General features: G+C 34.1%; 1 protein-coding gene across 3 annotated transcripts in view; it reads right to left on the bottom strand.

The window, feature by feature from the left end:
* LOC112053382 (uncharacterized) overlaps positions 1-21,311 on the bottom strand; it is a 141,451-nt gene that overhangs the window by 65,698 nt on the left and 54,442 nt on the right. For 2 of the 3 annotated variants that reach the window (XM_052884218.1, XM_052884217.1), the window contains exon 3: positions 15,733-15,761. The exons of the other annotated variant lie outside the window; for it this stretch is intronic. The gene's annotated coding sequence lies outside the window, so the exon portion shown is untranslated. The remainder of the gene's footprint in view (positions 1-15,732; positions 15,762-21,311) is intronic. 3 annotated transcript variants of the gene reach the window in all.

The following is a 21,311-nucleotide window of genomic DNA, read 5'->3' as shown; positions in this document are numbered from 1 at the left end:
GCTAAAGTTTGTACTCGATGTGCAGTGACCAAGGCTAGCAAAGTAGAAGTCTTTTTTGATAGTGTTTCCAGATCAAGACTTTCATTGGGCCAAAAATTAGATAAATAATTAAGCACGATGTTTGTATCCCAGGTCAGATTATACCTAGGACCTGGTGGTCTTAATCTAAAAACACCCTTCATAAATCGTTTCAATCTGTCATCAACAGATTGAGAACCAAGTAACAGCAATAAAGCTGATTTGTAACTATTAACTGTGCCATATTTGGCACCATTTTCAAATATTTTTGTAAGAAAATCAATAATTAATGGAATCGAAGGATCTAAATAATTAATTTGTTTTTCTTTACAATATTTCAGCCATGCTTTAAAACACCCATCGTATTGTTGATACGTGTTATTAGACAAAGAAGCTAACATTATCTCGACTGAATTAGGTAACATGGATTTGTTCAATAGAGCTTGCCTGACAATTTCACGGCAACCAGGATAAGACTGTGTTTCAGGTTGTGCGATAACCTGAAAGGAGATTTCAATAAATTGATATGTGGACCAAAATAAATAGGATCTCTTACTGTAATTTTGTGAAGGATAGGGTACCACGCTTGAGTTGGCCAATAGGGCACAACTACTATGCCTTCTGCTTTATCGCATATTATTTTTTGTAACATTTTTAAAATTAATGAGAACGGAGGGAATGCATAAAATGATAAATGAGACCATGAAACAGTAAAGGCATCGACAGCACATGCATTGGGATCGTTTTTCCAAGAAATGTAACGAGAAGTCTTGGCATTACATCTACTAGCAAAGAGGTCTATCTCTGGTTCACCGAAAATATAAACTATTTTTGAAAATGCATATTCACAAAGTTCCCATTCTGTATCAATAAATCTTTTACGCGATAAAGAATCGGCTTTGAGATTATCTCTAGTATTTATATACGAGGCAAACACAGTTATATTTCTTGCCTCACACCACTGCCATATCTCTCTAGCAACTTCATTGAGATGTGGGTATTGTACACTACCCATCCTATTTATGCATGAAATAGCAGTAATGTTATCAATTCGCAGTAATACTTCGCAATTATTTAAGTCTTTAGCGCAAACTTTCAGACCAAAGAAAGCTGCTTTCATTTCAAGAATGTTAATATGTAATTGTCTTTCATTTGCTTTCCAATAGCCATGTGATTTCCTCTCCTCACTATAAACACCCCAACCGCTTGATGAGGCGTCCGAATATATAACAATTTTGAACTTATTAAATCGTAACGGATTATTTGCGGTATTTATATGGTTAAGCCACCAAACCATATCAAATTTGAGTTCATTCGGCAAATAAATAGTTTGATCATAACTATTATTTTTTAGCAAACATAAATATTTTATGTGTTCAAATTGTTTTGTGTACAGAAAACCGTACTGGACAGCAGGGCAGGCTGAAATAAGCAATCCAATAAACCTAGCGAAATCGCGTAAAATGCACTTATTTAGATTCATGTATTTTATTAATGATTCTATGATCTTTTTCCTCTTTTCAATAGGTAACTTTATAGTCATTTCTATCGAATCGAATATAAAACCTAAAAACTTACACGTTGTCATTGGAACTAAACAACTTTTCTCATTATTTATAAGAAATCCAAGTCTTTCTAATATATTTTGTGTAAATTCAACATTTTGTTTACACTCACTGTACGATCTGCCTATACAAATGATATCATCTAGGTAAATAACAGAAATCATGTTACGAGATCTTAAATATTCCATTACTGGTTTTAAAAGCTTTGTAAATACGTACGGTGCAGTGGAGAGGCCAAATGGAAGACAATTAAATTCATATAAAATATCATTATATACAAATCTAAGGAATTTCTTATGTTTGTTACTAATAGGGACTAAAAAATAGGCATCCTTCATATCAATTTTTGCCATATAACAGTTGGGTGTAATAAGCTTGGAGGTAGTTCTATAATCCTCCATTATATTTCTCAGCTCACTCGACCCGATTTAAGTTAACATATTGTAGTATACACCTATGCTTCAGCCTATGACACAGTTTTTTTAAAGATATTAGGAACGTTTTTAAATATCACCATGGCAACTCGAACATCACTCCTGCACGGCCCGAGGTCGCCATTTTCATTCTGTATTTCTGTGTCCAAGCCTAGACACACTTATACAAACAATCGTAGAAATATTAGAATTTATATAATATAAATAAATTGAATTTTTTGTTAGTCATGCGTAAACATAAACGTGATGATAAATATGAAGAAATTAATAATAAAATACGAAAAATCGAGGCAAGACTCGATAAGTCACGACGATCACGTCGCATCATATCTTCAGAAAGTAATTCATCGGGTCAGTTCAACCATCATGTATATGGTATTTATAATATACCCACATTGTTCTTTTTTTTAAGAGAACGATTGGCTATCTTAATTGAATTGTACGTAATATGATGATATAGTGATGCGGGACGCCATCTGGGCTATCCCTTTCACAAAACATTTTTTCGCTTAGTTCAACTGGAACTAAGTCCATCCTCGAAAATCATATTTACGATACTTGTTACATTTTGATAATGTAAATTAGTGATGCGGGACGCCATCTGGGCTATCCCTGTCGCAAAACCTTTTTTACGCTTAGTTCAACTGGAGCTAAGTCCATCCTCAAAAATCATATTTACGATTCTTGTTATTTTTTGATTAGTGATGCGAGACGTCACCTGGGCTGTCTCTGTCACGTAAAAATACTTTTTAGACATTTTTATTTTTTCTTATTACCTCAAAAAAGAAAAAGAATAAATTTTTAACCTCGTTTTGTCTTGGTTATTACAGACTCTGATAATGATATGGCATCGACCAACACTTCGCTTTTAATCGCTAATATGGGTTCACGCCTTAACCAGCCTGACGAAAATAAATCAAATCCTACTCCGGGTCCAAGCTCAGCGGATAATCAATCTAACGCCCTGAGCCCGGCACCAGCCTCTCCAATCGTGCCGGTTTCAAGTGACGCAATGGCAGAGTCCCAGGATCCAGAGATCGATGAAGAGATGCTCGCTCTATTGGGTGATGCCCCTATTGTAGACAACAAATTTGGGAAGGCTACCCATAAAGAACTAGCATCACGATGGCAAGAAATACTTAGCAAGGGATTACAAAAGGAGTCTAAAGATAAGATACTCCAAGAATATTTAATACCCGAAAATTGCGATTTGTTAGTCGCGCCCGTCCTTAACCCCGAGATTAAGGCGGCATTATCTGACCAAATGGTCAAAAGGGATTTGTCAATTTTATCTAAACAAAAGCAAGTCGGTATTGCCGTTGCAGCTATTAATCAAGCTATTGTATTATCACTAGCTAAGGAAAGTCACACAAAAATATTGAAGAGCCTCAGCGATGCTTGCAGATTACTATGTGATACCCACTTCAATGATACTAAAACGCGTCGTGGATTTGTAATCTCAGCAATAAATGTTAACATGAAAGATGCTCTGGCGGACACTAAAAGAGATAAACAGTTGTTTGGCGAAAATATTTCAGAAAAATTAAAAGCAGCCAAATATATACAAAAGTCTGGTTCAGAATTGAAGCAACAGCAGAAATCTCAAGTTTTCAATAAAAATAATTTCTTAAAAAGTAATAGGAATTCTAATAATAATCGTTTAAACTCGAAAACCCTGCCTCGGAAAACAGGTCCAAAGTACGAAGCAGGGAAGCCTCGCCCCAGCCTGGGCTATCGTGCAGCGCCGAACAGTTCTCAACATCGGGGGACATCGGACCAGTCAGCACCGAGATCTTACAAGTACCCGAGGCGGTAGATGTGGAGGTACGTTATGCAGGCAGATTGCAATACTATATTAAATGTTGGAGTGATATTACAGATGATCCCGTCATTTTATCATGGTTACATGGATATGAAATTCCTTTTACTTCATTTCCAATTCGGAATAATACTCCAAATGTGTATCCTAAAAATTGTCAAGAACATTCAGACTTTATTAAATCAATCAAACGTCTGTTAGATATTAACGCTATATCTAAATGCACGCACACAAATGGCGAGTTTATTTCTAACATATTTTTAGTTCCAAAACCAAATGGTGATAAAAGATTCATTTTGAATTTGAAATGCTTAAATAGATTTGTTATTACAAAGCACTTTAAAATGGAGGATTATAGAACTACCTCCAAGCTTATTACACCCAACTGTTATATGGCAAAAATTGATATGAAGGATGCCTATTTTTTAGTCCCTATTAGTAACAAACATAAGAAATTCCTTAGATTTGTATATAATGATATTTTATATGAATTTAATTGTCTTCCATTTGGCCTCTCCACTGCACCGTACGTATTTACAAAGCTTTTAAAACCAGTAATGGAATATTTAAGATCTCGTAACATGATTTCTGTTATTTACCTAGATGATATCATTTGTATAGGCAGATCGTACAGTGAGTGTAAACAAAATGTTGAATTTACACAAAATATATTAGAAAGACTTGGATTTCTTATAAATAATGAGAAAAGTTGTTTAGTTCCAATGACAACGTGTAAGTTTTTAGGTTTTATATTCGATTCGATAGAAATGACTATAAAGTTACCTATTGAAAAGAGGAAAAAGATCATAGAATCATTAATAAAATACATGAATCTAAATAAGTGCATTTTACGCGATTTCGCTAGGTTTATTGGATTGCTTATTTCAGCCTGCCCTGCTGTCCAGTACGGTTTTCTGTACACAAAACAATTTGAACACATAAAATATTTATGTTTGCTAAAAAATAATAGTTATGATCAAACTATTTATTTGCCGAATGAACTCAAATTTGATATGGTTTGGTGGCTTAACCATATAAATACCGCAAATAATCCGTTACGATTTAATAAGTTCAAAATTGTTATATATTCGGACGCCTCATCAAGCGGTTGGGGTGTTTATAGTGAGGAGAGGAAATCACATGGCTATTGGAAAGCAAATGAAAGACAATTACATATTAACATTCTTGAAATGAAAGCAGCTTTCTTTGGTCTGAAAGTTTGCGCTAAAGACTTAAATAATTGCGAAGTATTACTGCGAATTGATAACATTACTGCTATTTCATGCATAAATAGGATGGGTAGTGTACAATACCCACATCTCAATGAAGTTGCTAGAGAGATATGGCAGTGGTGTGAGGCAAGAAATATAACTGTGTTTGCCTCGTATATAAATACTAGAGATAATCTCAAAGCCGATTCTTTATCGCGTAAAAGATTTATTGATACAGAATGGGAACTTTGTGAATATGCATTTTCAAAAATAGTTTATATTTTCGGTGAACCAGAGATAGACCTCTTTGCTAGTAGATGTAATGCCAAGACTTCTCGTTACATTTCTTGGAAAAACGATCCCAATGCATGTGCTGTCGATGCCTTTACTGTTTCATGGTCTCATTTATCATTTTATGCATTCCCTCCGTTCTCATTAATTTTAAAAATGTTACAAAAAATAATATGCGATAAAGCAGAAGGCATAGTAGTTGTGCCCTATTGGCCAACTCAAGCGTGGTACCCTATCCTTCACAAAATTACAGTAAGAGATCCTATTTATTTTGGTCCACATATCAATTTATTGAAATCTCCTTTCAGGTTATCGCACAACCTGAAACACAGTCTTATCCTGGTTGCCGTGAAATTGTCAGGCAAGCTCTATTGAACAAATCCATGTTACCTAATTCAGTCGAGATAATGTTAGCTTCTTTGTCTAATAACACGTATCAACAATACGATGGGTGTTTTAAAGCATGGCTGAAATATTGTAAAGAAAAACAAATTAATTATTTAGATCCTTCGATTCCATTAATTATTGATTTTCTTACAAAAATATTTGAAAATGGTGCCAAATATGGCACAGTTAATAGTTACAAATCAGCTTTATTGCTGTTACTTGGTTCTCAATCTGTTGATGACAGATTGAAACGATTTATGAAGGGTGTTTTTAGATTAAGACCACCAGGTCCTAGGTATAATCTGACCTGGGATACAAACATCGTGCTTAATTATTTATCTAATTTTTGGCCCAATGAAAGTCTTGATCTGGAAACACTATCAAAAAAGACTTCTACTTTGCTAGCCTTGGTCACTGCACATCGAGTACAAACTTTAGCTCTTATTAAATTAACTAACATAAAAATATTTGAGAATATTGAAATTATTATAAAAATTCCAGATTTGATTAAAACTTCAAAATTGAATTCCTTTCAACCTTTGTTAAAACTACCGTTTTTCAATGAAAAGCATGAAATTTGTCCAGCTAAAGCTATAACATCGTATATACAAAAAACTAGATTATTACGCACAAAGGGTCAAGACTGCTTGTTTCTTAGTATCAAAAATCCTCATCAGAATATTTCATCCCAAAGGCTTAGCCATTGGATAAAAAACACAATTCAAAACAGTGGTGTAGATACGTCTGTATTCTCTGCACATAGTACTCGACATGCAGCCACCTCAGCAGCTAGTAGACTCGGGGTTAATTTAGATGTAATAAGAAAGACAGCGGGTTGGTCTCGGACATCCTCAGTCTTTGCAAAATTTTATAATCGAGAAGTTATAACCGATGATAACCAATTTGCGTTGTCCATATTATCTAACAACAATAATATTAATGATTCATAATATACCTACTCTGTTTGTTATGCTTATGTAATCCTGACGGAAATTATTAAGAATTAAAATTCTACATACATAGTTCACATAACTTTTCTTTTTTCTTACTCTAAACATCCTACAATATGTTAACTTAAATCGGGTCGAGTGAGCTGAGAAATATAATTAAGGATCAAACGAACTTACCTGGAAGTGAAGTTCGATCATAATTATATGATCAGCTCACTCGACCCGATTTATAAATAATCACCCTCCCATATGTAGCAAATATTCATTTGCTTCCCTGCCCAATATGTGAACTAGTCAAAATCCCTAACTCTAAACTAGATGAAAATGGCGACCTCGGGCCGTGCAGGAGTGATGTTCGAGTTGCCATGGTGATATTTAAAAACGTTCCTAATATCTTTAAAAAAACTGTGTCATAGGCTGAAGCATAGGTGTATACTACAATATGTTAACTTAAATCGGGTCGAGTGAGCTGATCATATAATTATGATCGAACTTCACTTCCAGGTAAGTTCGTTTGATCCTTAATTTTAAAGTGCTTTGTAATAACAAATCTATTTAAGCATTTCAAATTCAAAATGAATCTTTTATCACCATTTGGTTTTGGAACTAAAAATATGTTAGAAATAAACTCGCCATTTGTGTGCGTGCATTTAGATATAGCGTTAATATCTAACAGACGTTTGATTGATTTAATAAAGTCTGAATGTTCTTGACAATTTTTAGGATACACATTTGGAGTATTATTCCGAATTGGAAATGAAGTAAAAGGAATTTCATATCCATGTAACCATGATAAAATGACGGGATCATCTGTAATATCACTCCAACATTTAATATAGTATTGCAATCTGCCTGCATAACGTACCTCCACATCTACCGCCTCGGGTACTTGTAAGATCTCGGTGCTGACTGGTCCGATGTCCCCCGATGTTGAGAACTGTTCGGCGCTGCACGATAGCCCAGGCTGGGGCGAGGCTTCCCTGCTTCGTACTTTGGACCTGTTTTCCGAGGCAGGGTTTTCGAGTTTAAACGATTATTATTAGAATTCCTATTACTTTTTAAGAAATTATTTTTATTGAAAACTTGAGATTTCTGCTGTTGCTTCAATTCTGAACCAGACTTTTGTATATATTTGGCTGCTTTTAATTTTTCTGAAATATTTTCGCCAAACAACTGTTTATCTCTTTTAGTGTCCGCCAGAGCATCTTTCATGTTAACATTTATTGCTGAGATTACAAATCCACGACGCGTTTTAGTATCATTGAAGTGGGTATCACATAGTAATCTGCAAGCATCGCTGAGGCTCTTCAATATTTTTGTGTGACTTTCCTTAGCTAGTGATAATACAATAGCTTGATTAATAGCTGCAACGGCAATACCGACTTGCTTTTGTTTAGATAAAATTGACAAATCCCTTTTGACCATTTGGTCAGATAATGCCGCCTTAATCTCGGGGTTAAGGACGGGCGCGACTAACAAATCGCAATTTTCGGGTATTAAATATTCTTGGAGTATCTTATCTTTAGACTCCTTTTGTAATCCCTTGCTAAGTATTTCTTGCCATCGTGATGCTAGTTCTTTATGGGTAGCCTTCCCAAATTTGTTGTCTACAATAGGGGCATCACCCAATAGAGCGAGCATCTCTTCATCGATCTCTGGATCCTGGGACTCTGCCATTGCGTCACTTGAAACCGGCACGATTGGAGAGGCTGGTGCCGGGCTCAGGGCGTTAGATTGATTATCCGCTGAGCTTGGACCCGGAGTAGGATTTGATTTATTTTCGTCAGGCTGGTTAAGGCGTGAACCCATATTAGCGATTAAAAGCGAAGTGTTGGTCGATGCCATATCATTATCAGAGTCTGTAATAACCAAGACAAAACGAGGTTAAAAATTTATTCTTTTTCTTTTTTGAGGTAATAAGAAAAAATAAAAATGTCTAAAAAGTATTTTTACGTGACAGAGACAGCCCAGGTGACGTCTCGCATCACTAATCAAAAAATAACAAGAATCGTAAATATGATTTTTGAGGATGGACTTAGCTCCAGTTGAACTAAGCGTAAAAAAGGTTTTGCGACAGGGATAGCCCAGATGGCGTCCCGCATCACTAATTTACATTATCAAAATGTAACAAGTATCGTAAATATGATTTTCGAGGATGGACTTAGTTCCAGTTGAACTAAGCGAAAAAATGTTTTGTGAAAGGGATAGCCCAGATGGCGTCCCGCATCACTATATCATCATATTACGTACAATTCAATTAAGATAGCCAATCGTTCTCTTAAAAAAAAGAACAATGTGGGTATATTATAAATACCATATACATGATGGTTGAACTGACCCGATGAATTACTTTCTGAAGATATGATGCGACGTGATCGTCGTGACTTATCGAGTCTTGCCTCGATTTTTCGTATTTTATTATTAATTTCTTCATATTTATCATCACGTTTATGTTTACGCATGACTAACAAAAAATTCAATTTATTTATATTATATAAATTCTAATATTTCTACGATTGTTTGTATAAGTGTGTCTAGGCTTGGACACAGAAATACAGAATGAAAATGGCGACCTCGGGCCGTGCAGGAGTGATGTTCGAGTTGCCATGGTGATATTTAAAAACGTTCCTAATATCTTTAAAAAAACTGTGTCATAGGCTGAAGCATAGGTGTATACTACAATATGTTAACTTAAATCGGGTCGAGTGAGCTGAGAAATATAATGATAGACACAGAGAGATAAAGATGAATTCAACACTCAATCTTTGGAGTTATAAAAACATCGTAACAGAATAGCGCTGCAAGTGGTATGTTCCATCCATGTCCATTGAACTGTAAATATTAGGCAACTAAGAAAATGATGTACAATACGTGATGCTACATAATAACAAAGTAACGTCGCCTCAAACGCCAGCAATCAATTTACAAGTCAAATCCACGGGTAAAACTCACGCAACGCCGGGTCCATACAAAAAAATATTCATCCAAACGTTTCCAACTCATTCATCAAAGTTACGAGCATTTAACACGCCTTACCATGTTAAACATTAGTTCTGTTAACTGTTGGATTAATGCGGAATTAAATATCGTGAACTTAACCTGCAATTTGTTCTGATTTATCTGAATCCATGAATCATGGGGCGTGATCATTTTGTATCAATTAGTTATGTTGTTTACGTTACTCCAGTTATTTTAATTGTTGTATCTTGTTATTTAAATTATCGTATATTATTGTATATATTTCTGATCTTATTATTGAAAACGTTAACTGTTGTTGTTGTGTTTGATGGATTTACATAAAGGTTTGCGATTAATGAAATTAAGCTAATCAGTGTAAGATCAACTTTGTGTGCAATAGCAATTTGTTATTGGCATTTGATGCAAAAATGCAAGCGCGAGCTGATGACATCTGTAATGAGGCGGAACATTTTTTTTTTCGGACATCTGAAAAGAGGACACCTCTACGAGTTTCCTAGGTTGATCCTAGATGGCAAGATAATCCGAAAAAGGGCACGAGAACGACAGAGACGTAAATGGGTGGGCCATATTAATGAGTGGACCAAGAGTAATTACAGCCAGCTGTAAAATATCTCTAGTGATTGGAAAAGTTTTCTCCATCTGACCGCCAAACTTTAGTTTGTAGAGGGCACCTGATTATGATGATGATTAATTTGATTAAAACGTTCTTCTATTTGTAGGAAGTCTTCTTTAATAAATGGTTCATCATAATATTATGTAGTGATTAGGTTTACTAATGTACAGACAAGAGGTTGGCAGTAGTTGGTGTCACTGACTTCTGGATTTAAAATAAAATTTAAGTAACGTTCTTTAACAAAATTAACCTTCAATCTATACGCATAATCTGTTGCTTGGTACTTTTGTTTATTACGATCAATTGTAGATTTTTTTCTGAAACAGTAATTTAATTTATTATTTCAACAAATATGTAGGTGAAGGACATTGTTAATTTAAGTATAGTAATTTGGATTGTTGAGAATATTTTGCATTTGCACTGATTTGAAATACTTTAATTAACAACAGGAAAACTACAATATTTAGTTGTTGCTGTGATTAACTTTAGAAAGTTAAATCATTAAAATAATCGATTTTAAGCTAGTAAGCGTAGTATAGTACCGGAAATTAAAACAGACATTGAATAAAAGCTACAATATAATTAGTTAAACGGACATCGATCAACAATTAATTATTCAACTTATAATTTATGCTAATAGAATTGTAGCATATAAAAAAATGTAATTAAAACAAGCACAGAAATAATAATTAATAATAATTATTCGCAAGAATAAACGTAGCTACAACTCTATACGTCGTATCTCATGAATACTAAATAGAGGCGTCTTGGGAGCATATTGAAAATAAAATCGATGTTAGATCGATGATCGTTATTATCGATGATTTAACAAGCCGCAATGCAATTTGCGAGATAAATTATGACGATCAGCATCCAGATGCAGTACGTGATGTTGCGAGGGACGTATTAATGATAGATTACGTAATTGGCGGTAATTTCACCCGACTAGAACGAAAAGAGAAACAGTTTTTTAAATTCGTGACGTGTATCGATGTTGAGAGACTGAATTAGGTTCTAATTATCGTATTACAGTGCGGTATTAACTGATATTGACACGAATATCTATTGTAGAGTGATTTTAAAGTTCGCAATTCAGTACTTTTGATTACGTTTGGAAAGGATTTAGAGCTTTCTACTCGAGAGATTTCTTTTTATTCTCTTTTAAAGAGCTTAGTCCCAAAAGTGACTATGCATCTTTCGTAGGGCTACTAATACTTTATCATGCATTAATTTAAACTATCTTAGGACTAATCAATATTACACTTATCTGATTTATCTCTTACTATTTTGTATAAAAATCTTGCATATTTGCTGACAGGGCTTCTTAAAGCACCATTTTTTGCAGTAAACTCTTTAAAATGTACTTCACTTCGAACACATTCCACTAAGATATGATAAATGTCTTTAGGTACGCTGCAGCCTGGGCAATTTTGAGAGGGTTCCTTGAGAGATAAAATTCAAAACAAAACATTGTTGTCCCTGTTCCGCTTCTATGTCTATGTGCAATTGCAGAGTGAATTTATTCAGAATTCAGATAGATACTTTTGGTTTGATTTAAAAAAAAATCGGTTGTCTATAAAGTTGGTTTACTGACTATAGTTGAACGTGACAATGTCATAAGAATTAAATAAAAAAAATACTGTTCGTTTTTATAAAATACTGTTTAATAATCTTCATAGACTTTATTTCTTGTAAAAAAAGTTGGGAACCCTAGAGCAAGGGAACGACGCATGACGTCATCTTTTTTCAATTTTACAGCTTCGAATTATAAGACGTTGTCACGTCAGAAAATGCGAACTTTCGCAAGGAAATAAACATACTAGTTGGATGTGTAACGTCGTATGGAAAATATTTAATATCGAAGACGTCTTTATACTCTGTCCTCTGAAAACTATAACAAGAACATTGTTCTGTTTCATAATGTCAAACAGTATGTACGCAAGTGTTCCGAAATGTTTGATAACCTTTTGTTCGTCAAACAAAAGATCAGACGATTATAATAAATCCCATTACTGGTAGTTATGACAAAACTTGTTTGAAGTAGATAAAAATTACATAATATGACTTAATCTATCACACATACCATCATGTAGTGGCTGTCAAGCGCATTCAAATTTATGCATTTAATAACACCAGAAACTGTAATTTGTGCTATTATATGCACAGGCATTTCATATGTCCACTTTATAGCCGTGTCTTCATGATTGATGTACGAATAAAGAGCTATTACAAGTTAATAATAATATAATACATTGTACGTATCTATTTTATACACCAAGAGCTGACTTATTAAGTTTACAATTTAAGTTGCTTAGTTGATCTAGATACTAGAACACTGTAATAATACTGACTAAGATATGAGTGAATTAGTAAGTGTTTTTTTTAGTCATAAAGTATGGCTAAGTTGTAAGATTATGGGGGGGTTAATTTTGCAAAGAAAACTATGTATACTATTTATTTAGTACCAACATTAGTGTCACATAAAAGTAAAACAAAAACAGTGGACAACTGGACAAGGAAACGCATATCGCTATAAGAGATCTCTGCCAGTGACACTTGGCAGTAGGAAAGGTTGTAAAAAAGAAATGTTTGAAAACACTTAAAAAAATTAAAAATAAATAAATAATTAAAACATTAAATAGCATTATTTAAATAATAAAAAATAGTACACCATTAAGTGCTCGTGTTTCAATTGCAACCCATTGTTCTGTTGTATTCACGATATACATTATAATTTAGTTTCATCCTAGCTTTCTCTATAACCCACCCAAATAACTAAGTTTCTCTAAAAAAAATATTTTGAATATTTTATAAAAATTGCGATACTTACTAAATTCCGCATGCATTTATTCCATCGCTAGATTGGACATTTGCATATGAAACATATCTAAATAATAAAGTATTATAACCCAATAGCCAAGAGCTATTAAGGTAAGAGTATGGCTCATTAAAAGTTACAAAAAAAATATGTAATTGTCTAAATAACGGGCAATTAGAGCTCGCTATCTCTCCACCTATTTATTTACTTTCTATTAAGTTTCCTGCTTTTATCTCAGGCGTGAATAATTTGACACGCAAAGTGTCAAATTGGGCAATTAAGAACATTTTGGTAGTTAAATGTGATTGGAATGAGTATGACCTTTTAGGGAACGTTCACACCTAACATAAAATGGTCAGATGGGTTATTCGCTAAATCGGTGTCTTTCGGAGGATTAAGTGATCTGAGTTGACATTATTACGCTTAAAATATAATCATTCCTAACATATTTTACATGGAAAACCATTAAATTATTATGTCAAAGGAGTTTGGTGACTTTTCAATTCTGAAACGCATAAAGTGGGATCAGGGTATGGACTGTTGTGCTGTAGGTGTGCAATATAAGGGAAGAATATACAAAATACTAATTAATAAGGGATATTACACGATTGACGAATTTCTAAGGGATAAATAATGAACAAAAACGTTATGAATATTTCGGACATTGTTTAATTTGATTTTTTTTATGTAATTCTTGTATGCCTAACAGATTGTGATTGAACCACAATTTTAACAACTGTACATTACCGCATTCTAGCAATAAATGATTTTGAATTTTGAATTAGACGCGGATGTCAGATTTTAAAACACTTCAACTGCCTTAACAATGATTACACCAAATGCTTAACTTAGCAATATTTTATTTGATGCGCGAATCTCAAGATAAGGCTATGGGACCATTAGGATAACATTGGATTGAGAGACGTCCAATCCAACCCAACGTTAGAATCAATTATTTGATATAAATTCCTTAATACCTCAATAAAGTTATCCTGTACTAATAAAGGTCGGCGCTCATTAGACATCTTATTTATTCATATAATTTATGCGAACCAGTCGACGCCTGGAGGCACGCCCACCTGCAATATTCCCGCGGGAACTACTTAATTGACCGGGATAAATATATCCCGTTTCCGTCTCCTTGAAACAGGCTTTATGCAATGCCTAGACTTTATCTAATTCTCACATTCTCACACCAATTATTATGGAATTATAATTCATGATTGTAAAGATAGATGGATGTTTGTTATTCAACCTTTAAGTTCGTTAATAATAGTATTTACTGTATATTACGCATATAGTTCCGAGCGTCGACTAAAGAATTAAAATCTATAGTGCGTCAAAATAAGTACTTTTTTTAAACAGTCGAATAATTTAGACAAAACTTAATATAAACTGAAGCTCTTTTTACTTACTTAACAGTATATTCAATTTATATTTATAATAAATGAAATAATTATAAGAAATACACACCATCTAATCGTTCACCCAGAGGCAAGGTACCCAATACGCTAGAGCTACCCCTCTGGATAGCAAGGCTAGTTTTGACTTGTCTAGTTTCGGCAACCAAAATTTAACCAAAGCAAGTTTTTAAAAGGATAAATTATATCGAATTTACAGGATAAAATAACAGTAACTAGCCTAGTCTAAGTAGACATCTAGGTCAGGAAGTTCAAAAGCTACGATCATCATCATGAATGGAATCAGGTTGACCTGTACTTTACACCTATAAAACCATTCGATCGGCGCATCGCCTGTAATCTTGTACCCTCGGTGCGGTATGTAGGTAACGCGAAACACGACACATGGGAAAGAACCTTTACACGAGCATCAGTCTTGTCCACTTAACACCGTCGCAGATTCTAGACAAGACAGTCGTTACCATTGCAAAGACTTTTATTTGATTGAAAATTTTTAGGTTAAAAAGTGACAAAAAAGGTTTAAATTACGTGATTATTGTCGTAATATGCTTGGCTACTTTCGTTACAGTCTACATCGCGTTGCATGAACAAGCTCATGAATAAAGACCCGCATAAGTTCAAAACTAGTTGAGCATGCTCCGATAATCATCATTGACTATATTAATTGGTACAAAACTCATCTCATTCAAACCTAATCAAATAAAATAATGTATTTTATTTGATTAGGTTTGAATGAGATGTGTTTTCTGCTATAAAAGCAATCATACAAAGATAACGATAGATTCCTATTAATAATCTAGACAAGCACTATTGGATAACCAAGTTCGGTTAGCGAGTAGTGCTTCTACCTCTTCATAATGTTGATTCTATCGAGAGGACGCCAAAAAAGTCAGCAGTTGTTCCTTAAAAATATTATCTAGTACAGTAGAAATGAAAAATCACAATTTTACAGTTAATATCGTTTTCATCATCATTGTAATTTGTAATATCCCGAAAAAAAGGCTTATGACTGATTTTTTGCATTTTTGTTAATGAATAAACATTAAAATTTGACCATTGAATATTAGCAATGCGTAGTGTACAAAAAACTAAATCAGTTTGGATATTGATATTAGGTATACCTGCTGATTTCGGTGTGTTTCAAGGTATTTTTTCATAAAACAAAAATACGCAAGTCTACACGCCCCCCAGTACGTGGTAAGTAGGTAAAGTGTTAAAGTACTCACGCCTCGCGCCTCTCTGTTTATCGCCCAATCTGAAACAGATAACAACACTTTAACAATAGCCCTTTAACTGAAAACCAAATCATTTTCACAGGGAATGGGAACGCCCGATTTGTATGCAAATTTTTGATAATAAGAGTTGTGTGTTTATCAGCATTATGATTTTTGGGAAACTTGAAAATTAGTATTATAGGTAATATCCCTAGATTTTAAGGCTTTAACTTTTGTTGACAGATTTCCCCATATTTCTTTAATTATCAACAATACAAAAAGGTGGTGGCTGGTGGGAGGCTTCGGCCGTTGTTAGTTACCACCCTACCGGCAAAGACGTACCGCCAAGCGATTTAGCATTCAGTTACGATGTCGTGTATAAACCGAAAGGGGTGTGGATTTTCATCCTACTCCTAACTAGTTAGCCCGCTTCCATCTTAGATCACCATCATCAGCATCATCACTTACCATCAGGTGACATTGTAGTCCAGGGCTAACTTGTAAAGAATAAAAAAAGCTATGTTTTTATAAAAATAAAATACATAAAACTGCTCACTTCTTTTCACATACAAAAATAGATTATTTTGTCTGTACAAAAGCAGCTGGTCAGAAATAAATGTGACATTCTACTAAATTATTATCATTTTTGATGCCTTTCTTATAATAACTGTACCAACCTACCTACATTTCTGTCATTGTTGCCTGTTAATAGGATCAAGTCAATCGCAAAACTAGATTAGAAAAAACATTTTTGCAATACGCCAATGGCGTTACAAATAATTGCATTTCACGGTTTAATTCATAACAGATATTCTACTTTTCCAAACGCAGACATTATAGAAAATATTATCCAAATAAAAGAAAAGTACTTACATTCCGTGAAAGCCTTAGAATCGAAAGTTAATTATATAAAAAAGTCCTAACATTCCTTTTTGTTGTAACGACAACGATACGATATTGAATCGACAGAAAATCACCTATACTGTAGGTACTTACCTGTACTACTTACCTATACTATTATCTTATATTATCATCAATATCTGGCAATGAACGTCCACTGCTGGACATAAGGGCGTCCTGTATGGACTTCTTAACACCAAGGTCACAAGCCGGCTAGCACTTGTTAGGAGGAGGATGAAGATCCACACCCCTTTCGGTTTCTACAAGACATCGTACCGGAACGCTAAATCGCTTGGCGGTACGTCTTTGTCGGTAGGATGGTAACTAGCCACGGCCAAAGCCTCCTACCAGCCAGACCTGAACCAATTAAGAAAACCTCAATCTGCCCAGCTGGGGATTGAACCCAGGACCTCCGTCTTGTAAAATCACCGCGCACACCACTTGTTAAAAAGTGGGGTGTTATAAGTTTGACGTGTCTGTCTGTCAGTCTGTCTGTGGCACCATACTCCCGAACGGATGAAAATATTTCAATTTCTTAGATCTTCTTAGATATGTTTGATGAAAATCGGTTGAGCCGTTTAAAAGTTCTGGGGGAGTGTAATTATTATTTTAATGCCCTTCGGGCGTTTTTCAAGATATTTCAACGTTATGATAAATTTTAAATTGCTGGAATTCCTAAATAACAAAATGACATACAAAGGCGAGAAAATACTTTAAAATGAATTTAAACTATCGTGAGTGTTATTCATATTAAATGATTATGAAACAAGGCTAAAACTCACGTGATATTACGTCGGAGTATGCCCGACTAGTTTCGAACCCATACGGGGCATACTCCGACGTAATATCACGTGAGTTTTAGCCGTGTTTCATAATCATTTAATACTTTAAAATGCTTTGACATTGTTAATTTTCTTATTATTCAGATCATGTTTTTGTTCAATTTAACCATTTTACTGACGGTTGCATGTCGTACCGGTTGCGTCAAACAGTCGTTTACTATAAAGAAAGTCAGCAAAACGGAATCAAACCGCAATTACTACAGTCGCTTGATGCGTAGCCAATAATACAGGGCAACATTAAAATGACGCCACTAGTCTAGAATTACATCGCTCTGTGAGGTCTAGAAGCTAATACAAAGTTTTTCACTTGTTTTCAAGTTTCTGTTCCAGAGAGCTACCTAATTTGTTTTACTACAATTTTTTGTTTAAAATTTAAAAAATATTTTGATAATACTTGTCCGACTTTTTGTGGGCATCTTCTAGATTAATACTGATCTCAACAATAACTAATAAGCCAGCTTTCGATTGGTTTGATGTTGAGTTCCACTATCAGCCCATTTACATACAAGTTGAAGAGCTTGGGTGAGACTAACCCTCCCTGTCTCACCCCGCACTCCAAGCTGTACGGATCGGATTATAAAACATTTTTTACTTTGACTTATGACTTTTATCAAAAAATACTCTATTAAAAAATACATTCACGGAAATGAAACATAAGTACCTTCATTTACACGCTTCAATAATAATCAAAAGATCAAATCAGACACGAAATCACTAACGATGTTTAATCTTCTAATGATAATATTATATTTTTATTGTACTATAAATGCTCCTAATGAAGCTACATTAGTATAACGAATCCGTGCAAAATGTTATAAGTTAGTTAGTTAACGTGACCTGCAGTTTCCGTATTAGCAATTAACAAAACCGTAACCTGTTAATTACTTAATTTATATTGTAGAATGATTTATTTATTGCGTGTGCAGACAATGAAATTACACATTCATATTTCGTTTCCTTATATCCGATGATTTTATATAATTTTTGGCCCTATATTTCTTTATTGTAAATTTGTAGTGCAAATAATATTCGAGTAAATGCAGGTCCGTTTTCGTTTGAATTGTTTTTTTAATTGCTTTTCTATATTTAATTCATATATTCATTTTATCTTTTGCCTATGTTTTGAAAGTTTTTTTTATTTCTTATTTGATGATGGATGATTTTATTCTTGATAAGATTTACGTTTTTTTTTTCGGATAACATCCCCTTTCTAATTAATTTGCTATATTAGATATTATTATAAAGCATACAAATTGCTATTACATTACCTAAAGTAATGCATCTTCAACTAAAGTGGTACTCAAGCGGCGAAGAGTCCGTACAAACAGATTCCCGGAGGGTTACCGTTTAATAATCCATTCATTATTATAATGAATATTGTAAATAGTATGTATGGATATATGATAAACACCATAATCATCACTACATACTATAAAACAAAGTCGCTTTCTCTGTCCCTATGTATGCTTAAACGGATTTTGATGCGGTTTGTTTTGATAGATAAAATGATTGAAGAGGAAGGTTTATATGTATAATAACATGGTTCCCGCGGGATTTGTGAAAATCTGAAATCCATGCGGATGAAGTCGCGGGCGTCCGCTATTCATGAATAAAATAATATGAAACAATATTATATTTGGCTGGTAGGAGGCTTCGGCCGTGGCTAGTTACCACCCTATCGACAAAAAAAGTACCGCCAAGCGATTTAGCGTTCCGGTACGATAGAAACCGAAAGGAATGTGGAAAGGAAATTTCATTCTAATCCTAACAAGTTAGCCCGCTTCCACCTTAGATTGCATCATCACTTACCATCAGGTTACATTGTAGTTAAAGACTAACTTGAAGAGAATAAAAAAAAATTAGGTATCAATTTTTTTTTTGGGTTACCTTCAACCTTCGCCACTAGTACTCATGCATGGCCACTAAAACATACCGTACAGTACCGTGAGAGCACTTTCACTCCACCGATCCACCGGACACATCACTCAGATGCGATGTTGAACAGTTTTTCATGAGGCCGCTTGCTATTTTTAACGCTAGAAATTACACCTCCTTGCGTATGATTAATGTAACTTACTTAACGTTAATAACTTCCTGTGACTTCACAGATTGATCTTTGTACTGTTGCATGTTTTGTTATGTAGTGGGTATGATTGAATACAATGTTTTATAGCTCAATTCTATAAGAGTATACCTAGTGTGTTGCTTTAATTTATTTTCATTTTTGACTTTCTTTTAAAGGAGATGGTCCAAAATTGTATGGAGCTAAGGATCAGTAATTTTACCCTAGCGGAAATAAAAGAAATTATATTTTTTAACTATTTTTGATTGTACAAATCTACGAATTTACTTTAATTCTTTCGAAATAATTTTCATTATGTCATAAGAAAGTTTTCAATGCAATAATCGATTTGACGTTTGCTGTCAATTGTCATGTCATAGTTGCTATAAGGGCGCCATCTTGATTTAACTCAAAAACTTGGGTTTTTATTTTATTTATCTATTTATTATTATTTTATAGATTTATTTAGATTTTAATAAAATAGTTGGTCGCAAATGAAGTTATACTGAAATTTTATAAATTTTATTTCATGTCGAATACATTTTTTCATTACATGTCAAGAGACTTTGTGATAATTGTATTCCAGTTGATCTCTCAGTTAGGAAAATCCTGCGTTAACATACTAGGTACTTAATGTAAAATAATTTATGCTTCTAGCAAAGACGTACCGCTAAGCGATTTAGTGCTCCGATATGGTCTAAAACTCTAAAGTGTGTTAGAAATGAACATGTTTGACGAACTCGAACTTTACTTTTTCTTCATCAAAATGTTAAAAAAAAGAATCAACGCCGCAAATTATGAAATTATTCGACAAACCCGTTAAATTAAAAAAAAATAATCGTTTTAAAGATCTTTGTAATTTTAAAAAAGCGAGTAATTTCTGTTAGCAACTATTTGCTTTATAAAAATTCTTTCACCAATTGAAAGCTACATTAGCATCGAGTGATATAGGCTATTTTTTATCCCAATATTCCCAGGGGATTGGGAACTACGCGGGTAAAACCGCGGGTTCTGCTATTTAACTATAATATAATACAGCGTTACGTCACAGTGTCTGCGTCGCTACCTGCCAAAGACTCTATCAATTACCTTAATAACTAAATTGACTCCACGGAAAAAGCGATAAACCAATCAGCTTCATAATGTCACGTCATGATGCACCGAACCACCGGCGGCGGCATACTTTTTGTTTATATGATAATAAAGAAAATGAAATTGTTCGTGAAATTGCTAAGAGTATGCAAGATGATATAATGATTTTAAAAAAGACTAATGCTGTTTTAATGCTTGCACTTGCTGCATTTATTAGACGGATTCTTCGATTCAAGTAGCTAATGCAAGAAATGGGTATAATTTATTAATTTGTGAGTTTGTGACGCTAATATTAAAAATATTGTACCTAGATGTATAATACTTTGATGTAGAAAAAATATGCGAAAAAACAATTTCAATTAAATAATTCAAAGACCCCTCACTAGGTTGACTGAGGATATCAAGCGGGTTACAGGGAGCCGCTGGATGCTGGCGGCTCGAGATCGTTGTGCTTGGAGGTCCATGTCCAGCAGTGGACGTCTATCGGCTGATAAGGTAAGGTAAGGTAATACAAAGAATCATTTATTTTAAGTCGTAAGCTCAACCTTATTCTACGAGGCAAATTACGCCTAGTTGTAAAATAAGTAGTAAGACGAAGTGATTAACTTATTTTGCACGGTACCATAAGTCTTTGACACTATGTAATTGCAAAGATAACAAGCGTTGAAGGTGTTTTGTCGGCTTTATGTATCACT

Source organism: Bicyclus anynana, chromosome 11 (genome assembly GCF_947172395.1).
Source record: "Bicyclus anynana chromosome 11, ilBicAnyn1.1, whole genome shotgun sequence".
Lineage (NCBI taxonomy): Eukaryota > Metazoa > Arthropoda > Insecta > Lepidoptera > Nymphalidae > Bicyclus > Bicyclus anynana.
This window is presented reverse-complemented; position numbering and strand designations above follow the sequence as displayed.